This window comes from Montipora foliosa, chromosome 11 (assembly GCF_036669935.1).
Source record: "Montipora foliosa isolate CH-2021 chromosome 11, ASM3666993v2, whole genome shotgun sequence".
Taxonomy (NCBI): domain Eukaryota; kingdom Metazoa; phylum Cnidaria; class Anthozoa; order Scleractinia; family Acroporidae; genus Montipora; species Montipora foliosa.
The window spans coordinates 25,646,859-25,654,747 of NC_090879.1; the positions used below are offsets into that span (position 1 = coordinate 25,646,859).

Genomic DNA, 7,889 nt, shown 5'->3' on the forward strand with positions numbered 1-7,889 from the left:
TAGGTTTGATGTATTCGGAACCTTATTTCATGTTCACCAAATTAGATTTTGGTAATTTTAATTCCTGCTTTCACTCCTTCGAGTTTCAATTCGTATAAAAGATATTTCATTTGCATTTTAGATCAGCATAAGGAAAGCACTTAAATAAAATCAGCAGTTTAAAGTAATTTGCTTTGGTTTGGAGAAACATTAGACCCTACTTATCAATTTTCGATCCACAAGGCCGCGCTAGGGGTCTCAATCGACTCTGAAAACACTATGGAACTTTAAAGCTATCAAAACTCGTTTTCCGAACTCCATGTATATTTTGCTTCCTGTCATTTTAGAGTAAACAGAGGATAAACATTCTCACGGCTTACTTGGCTTAATTTGTCAAGATCGACATTTGAGCCGTCTAGCTTACTATGAGAAACCTCAGCACGGCCGTCGCTTTTCGGGATGTATTAAAGGCGCTGTTATTTAGAAAATTTATACAGAGGGCCCAAGGAAAGAAACGAGCTAAATTAATAGAAAAAAATTTTTTGAGAACATCATCAGGAGCAGTTCTGAGCTTTCATGATCCTCCCACAAGAAACAAAGATGTGAACTGAATAAAGCTATCTGCACTGAGTTAGTAAAATGCTAGTGCTAATTATTGCGAAATATTCTCAGAAAATCTGAAATGAGGGTTCACTTCTGTACCTGCTTTTAACGGCCAAAGAAGTTTTAAAATAAAATGAATAAAAAAGTCTCATCAAACTTCAATTCAAAGAAAATACAAAACAGCGCAATTGGTTCATCCAGAAGATAAAAGCCTTTTTAAGCCGACGGCTATTTTCAAACGGTTTTTCCGGTCTCAAAGAAGATTTCCATTTATTTTCTAGAAAGCAAGAGTGTGTAAAAACATTACTTAAAATGAATAAATTAAATTTCCTTACAATTTCTTGGCTGTAAAACGGGTAAACTGTGTAAAAACGTCAAGAACAATTACTGATTAGCAGTTGTAAAAAGTTGATTTACAAGTATTGCAGTACCACTAGAAGCAAAGAGGTAGATATTTGTAACTTGAACAAAAATGGCAAACAGCAAGGAATTTGTAACAGCCTTTTCAACGAACGAGGGCATAGCCTTGCTTAAGTTTTAGATGTCAGTTCCAGCAGATGCCGGAATTAATCTGCCTGCCATTGAATTTGTAAGCAAGCTTCGGTATTTTACAAAAGAGGTGAGAGTTGCCGGAAATGTCAAGTCCGGCCCTTTTAGGGATTCCTGATAGCCCCGTTGATTGGTCGCAGAGACTTACTTGCTCGTATTGACTCGGGCATGCTCGGAAAAAATCCGAGTGCTCCGTATATCAACGAATATCAATCGAACCTACGACCAGCTCGATTACAAGTTCGGATGTCGATTGCCTTTTCTAAAACGCGCGAAATTTTAAAGCTGATTAACTAAGATATGCGAAATGCTTTTTAAAGTGGACTTAAAACCCTGACAGAACAGAGGCAATTGCGGCCAAACTCTTAAGCTTTGACGAGGTTTCCACCAACCCCCAACTACTCTAACACACCTTTTGAACAAAATAGCTTTGTATTCGGTTGGGGTGTCACGCAAGGTGATAATCCTGAAATTTCATAATCTCCTAAACCTGTTAACATATGTCTTCAATTCCTCCAGAAGTATGGCGAAGTATGGCGTCGACGCGCTTTACAGCGTGACCGTTCAAATCCTCTTGGCAATGAAGATGTGAAATCCTTTTGAAAAAATGTCGCTTTTCTCGGGACCAAAGAAATTTTGAGCATCTCAGATTTATTGAGGCCAAGTTTGGAAACTGAATTTACACATCGTTCGCAAGCTGTTCCGTTTTGAGTCGCATTTACGCGCCGATCAACTTGAAACTTCAACATTCCCCCCACCTGGGCAAAGCCCGAGCATTTGAAGTTTTGAAGATTGGATCGTTCAAATTCCCGCCCTCTCAGGGCAAAATGGTGTTCAAATGCCCTACCCTATCGTCGGATTTGTCTGTCATACCCTACTAAAGAACAATCGTCGACTGCTCCTGTCGTCTTTAATAAAGACCTTTTGAAGACCTTTTTTGTAAGCCAATCGCTCACAAATGCTATATCTCCATCTCGTCCAAACACATGTTTTATAGCTCTTAGCGACTTCGGCGCCCGAAAAGAAAAATTATTTGAAACTTGACACTTAGTTCCGGTTCAATTTTCCCCACCCCACGCAGGCACAGGCAAATTCCCCACTCCCCGGACACAGAAGATGGTCAAATGCCTGGGGTTTGCCCGGGGTGGGGGGTGGATGTTGAATTATCGATTTGATCGTCGCATTATGTTTTAAGCTTCACTAAGGGACCTTTCAAAATGTCCTTGGCCTTTTTTTCTTTGTTGCCGACATGGTGCAACAATCTTCTCCGCAGTTATCATTCATATTTATGGTGCGGTATGAGAAACATTTTGCCATTGGCTAATTATTGCTAATCGATAACTGCTTAATAGGCCTTACCCCTTATGACGTACAGCACCTGAATTCTTTTGTTGAGTGACTACTATAAATACCAGAATGCAATGTTTCAGTAGTCACTCAACAAAAGAATTGCGAGGCGTTACGTCATAAAGGGTACAGAAGCATACTATGACTGAAGAAATTGCAAAGTTGTAATAATGTCTGCATTTGATTCGTCTCATGTGAAGTACGATCAAACCGCTCCACAGCCGTAATTCCTTGCTAAGCCAGGCGGGAAAAATTGCTTGGCCTATCCGAATAGACTGGTCGTTCTGAATTGAATCAGACGCCGTACTTCACATGAACGTAATTAATTCATTGAATTCGATTCGGCTCATGTGAAGTACGGCGTCTGAACCGTGCCTTAGGATGAGAACAAGATAGCCTTGGAGTTCGTGAATGGCACTTACAAAATATCTTGGAAAGGTCTTAATTTTTTTCATACGATTTCGTAGATCAGGAGCTCATCGATGGGAATATTAATCTTTATCTCCACTAATTCCTTGAGTCAACCCTTTCCCGAGTAAATTTATTTTTAGGAACAGGTATTTCCAGCGAATAGTATCATAATTCCCCGATAACGTTTCGTATGCTTCTGCGTACATCTTCAGAAGTGACGGTGGATACAAAATTGGACTTTGACATACAGGATTTCTAACTTATTAACTATTAAGTAGCAATATAGGTGAAAAAAACTAATAAAGACACAGCTTTTCGATGCTGACATATTCACAAGTTATCATTGGTCGGCTTTAAATCTTTGATCAATAGTGTCTCCTTTATTTTACAGTGAGCGTCAGTTAAATAAAGGGGACACTATTAATGAAAGATTTACATTGTAAAGCCGACCTTAAATGAATATGTCAGCAGCGAAAAGCTGTGTCTTTATTAGTTTTTGTCACCTCTATTGTTACTTAACGGTAATAGTTAATAAGTTAGTTATATTTAAACTCCAATTTTGTATTAACCGTCACTTCTGAAGATGTATGCAGAAGCATACGAAATGATGCGCTTATATCTGTTTGTCACCGCTGTTTGAGTGTTATTTCTGATAAAACTGAGATGGCAAAAAAAAAAAAGAGTATTTTGACATTTCCGAGTTCAGTGGCTCGATTATAAAAGTGCGCCTCAATTCGTCAGTGTTCGACTCTCTTACAAGTTCACGGTTAACAATTCTTTTGTCGCTATTTCATATTGTTCAACTTTCGCAAACTATCAAAACTCCACGCGAACTGGAGGAACGGTGTTGAAGCGTCGAAAAAAATTAAAATTTGCCGTGGTGTGCTAACGTTTTCCGACGAACTTTCCCCTCACAGATTTATAGAGACCACAAAAAGAAGTGTGCAGAAATATTTCGCATTTTATTGCATCCCTTTAGAAATCACTGGTGATCCTTGCAATATGAGTGGATCACAGGAGCGCGATTGATATATTAACGAATTTTTTGCTCTATATCGCACCATTTCCTCAGCCAATGAGAAAGGAACACTAAAACACAACAACCAATCATATTTCATAAAGCCACAGTGAGGCGAATTTTGCAACTTCTGTTCTGGAATGGATCAATAAAATATTGGTACTGGCTAAAATCCTGTATTTGAGCGATGAAATAATCATTGAATGATTTCTAAATGGATGTAATAAAGTGGTACTTGATCTTTGTGTCGTGCAATGTTGGTCTGAAATCATACTTGTGATTTCAAATCGAACTCACACTGCGCGCTCGTTCGAGTTTGAAATCACATGTATGATTTCTTGATTTCAGACCTAATCGTAACTATTACAAAATTCTCGAATCTGATTGGTTCTGTGGTATCCAATCACTGGTATCCAATTTGAACAACTCCAAATTGGATACTCGTAATTGGACATCTACGCCATTCACGCGTCATTCACATGCGCTCGGATGGGGTCATTCTTGCTGTTTTCCTACAGTTTGCAAAAAAGATTGAATGTAATTTTAACTTTTTCAACAAAAAGGTTTTCAAAGACTTTTCAACCTCGAATTTTGTTACGGTTACGATTAATTGGTATCAGTATCACCCAACTAGAAGTCTGAGGGTGCGTTTTTTTGGGCAAATCCAAACTTGGATTTCTGATCTCGGATCAATGGATTTTTCAGATTTTTCGCCGTCAAAAAAACGCAAAATCCGAAAAAGGATTATTTTCCATGACAACGCAAACAAACAAACCCAGAGTTGCGTGCAAATTTCAAAAACAAGAAAATATAGCGGTTTTAAAGTTTGTTTTGGAGAAATTCTTAAATGAAAATGCCTCCAGAAAAAAAAAACCTTAAAGATCAATAAAAAGAAATGACGAAAAACATGCTATTTTCGCTGTAGGAAAGGTGCTAACAATATTATTGCTGTCAAGAAACTTTTAGTGTAATTTCTGGTGTGAAACTTACAGGAAACCTAACTATCTTTGACCTATTCATGTCTTCGATCGTACGGTAAAAATGGCGCGAGAAAAACATTTGGGCCAAACTGTCACGTACGGTAGCTGTTGTGTATCATTTTTGCATGGAAAACCCCTTGTCAAAAACATCCTTCGGTTCCCAAAAGAATCGTTTCCCAAAAAAACGCTTAACTGATGAATCTCAAAAATCCGGATTTAGATTTAATCCGAAGTATCCTCCTCGAGTGTGGATACTTAAGATTCATGATTGCCAAAAAAACGCAAAATCAGTTTTTGGATTCAAGAATCCGTTTTCGGATTTTCCCAAAAAAACGCACCCTAATGCAAATCTCGCGAAAAGTGTAACGCTTCCTTTCGTTTTATTCCCAAATAAATATTTCTTCAACTTGCATTTGCTAACTGTATTATTGCCTTTTCTGTCCGACTAGTTGGATGATACTAAAACAATTAGATCTTTCACCTCAAGGGTTACGGGTCTAACTGTTAAAGGGAACCTCCACTAAAACAACAAAATAACTTTAAACCACAGAACATAATGTTTACAATTGGAATTGCTCAATCTTTTTCCAATGAAAACGTTTGTATTCGAGAAAAATAAATTCCAAAAACGCTTATTTTGGCTTTCAAATTTCATGGGCGCCGCCATCTTGAATAATTGTGACGTAACTTGGTTGCCCTATTGTTCTGATACAAAGAGCGATTGTTCTGGAACAATAGGGCAACCAAGTTACGTCACAATTATTCAAGATGGCGGCGCCCGGGAAATTTGAAAACCAAAATAAGCGTTTTTGGAATTTATTTTTCTCGAATACAAACGCTTTCATTGGAAAAAGATTGAGCAATTCCAATTGTAAACATTATGTTCTGTGGTTTAAAGCTATTTTGTTGTTTTAGTGGAGGTTCCCTTTAAATAGGACTTAGCTGCCTTCGATTGGATTGGATTCAGATCAATATGGATCTTCGGATTTCCAGTCAAACGCAAAATCCGAAAACGGATTTCGCGAAGGATTTTGTTAATTGAAATCCTTACCCGACATGGATTTGCAATTACTGAATCTGCGACAAAATCCGTTGTCAGATTTTGTGTTCGATTGGAAATCCGAAGATCCAGATTTTAAGATCTAAATCCGGATTTCCCAATCGAAAGCACCCTTAATGTCGTACAATTCAGGGGTAATCGTGCTCGTAATTTCAAATCAGCTAGTCCTAAATCAGGGAATAGGAAAATGGAAGAAGAAGAAGAATGAGGAACGGGGAATGGCGAACTGGGAATTCTCTAAATGGGGAATCTCTAAAAGGGGAATCTCTAACATCTTTTTAACTCCGAAGAAAGTGTGACAGTCATCAATCACCGGGCAGGAAATGGCTTTCAGATAGCGCTGCATCAAAACATTAGTCGAAAATCTTTCAGCAGCTGGCAACTTCTTACTGCGATCGCAAGTCTCGCACACAGTATATTTATTTAATATATGTATCCATAAACGCATCAGTGAAGGTTGTGAACACGCCTTAGACCTCAGCGATGGGCTCGCTTAGCGTTCTTTCTCCATCGCTAGCCGTGTAATAAAAGAGGGGTCTCTGCAGAGGACAAAGTGTTCGCAAGCCAACATCAGTGGCAATTTCGCTTCACCTTGAAAGAATTTCAGTGTCAACAAAACCACATATTTCTTAGGTCACTGAAGGATGTAGTGTCCCTTTACGTTTCAAGGGATTCGTATTAGTCAGCCTCCGCGAGCTAACAGATCGGCAGTGCAAATTAGCAATTTATAATTCTTTGCAATGAACACCTCTCCCCTTTTTGCTTCGATTTTTAAACCCACCATCCGCAGGCATCTTACGAGGTAGGGCAACAAATAATTTAATTGGCTGTCTGCAAATAGAAATGTTGGGAAAACATGATGGTATTTACTTTTCTCGGACGCATACAAAAAAAACCCTTCATGAAACAATAGTGTACAACTAAATTCAATAGTAATGAGAATATGTAGAATCCAAAGCATCCTCGTGTTATATTGTTGGCTTTTCGAGTCATTTCCTTAATACCTTTTAATTCCGTAGTACTCAATTTGATGGATACCTCACCATTCACTCGCACACAAACACATAAAAAGGAAATCTGAGCAGTGGATGACGAAAAGCATGAAAGACCAATTAAAGAAAAAATAAGTTCGAGATGGCGGGAAAATCATAAAAAATATATTTTCGCGACAGGCAATGTTTTGTCTTTTCTCAGCCGAGTTGACGTCAAGTGAACATGGCTGAGTTTAAGTTTCCCTTGGCTTTTGCCAGTAAAAAGATAACCAGCGTTCAACTTTTTGAATAGCGAACGTTGCTCTCGAGAGGATATTCTCGTTGTTTGTTAGATTTACAAGGTTCTGAAATTTTTCGTGCCGTGCAAAAAAAAAGGGCCTTTGAAAATTAGAAATTAGTGCAGAGCGTTATTAAATTCCGCTCACCGCTGATATCCCACAGTGCAACTAAATGTCGAAAATAAGTTTATTCTTTCGCTTCTTCTTTTGCTCGACGGTAATGGTGCTTAGAAGGACTCGCTTCTCTACTCTTCTCTCTTTGTACGTTTTTTCAATATGTAATGAGCAAGGTTTTCTGACTTTAAAGCCATCAACTTGTCTCCCAGCTTCCGTTCCAGCTTTACATCTTTCATATTGTATGTTTCCTTCATATGTATGTTTCGTCCGCAGCTGTGCTTCGTTGATACTTTAATAGCCAGCATTTCTGTGCAATTGTATGTTTTTCACCTCTATCTCACTTCCTTTCCCTCTCTTGACTCGGTACGAGGGGGTCGGGTAGAGGTCTAGAGCTGGACTAGAAACCCCCTTGCTCTGTTGCCCTCTGCCCCTGAAGATTCGCAACCTTTCATGAGCCTCGGTACCGTTGTCCTCTTTGGTTTTTGCACTTCCCCCTCTTTATTCCATTCTCTCTTTTATCGTAGAACTGCAACTATAACAGAACCAAACTTGGGC

The 7,889-nt window shown here is 38.7% G+C and overlaps 1 long non-coding RNA gene across 1 annotated transcript in view; it reads right to left on the reverse strand.

The window, feature by feature from the left end:
- Positions 1 to 6,363: 6,363 nt before the first annotated feature.
- Positions 6,364 to 7,889, reverse strand: part of LOC137974950 (uncharacterized) — a 16,131-nt gene continuing 14,605 nt past the window's right edge. The window contains exon 3 of the long non-coding RNA XR_011117515.1: positions 6,364 to 7,866. This is a non-coding gene — a long non-coding RNA (uncharacterized lncRNA). The remainder of the gene's footprint in view (positions 7,867 to 7,889) is intronic.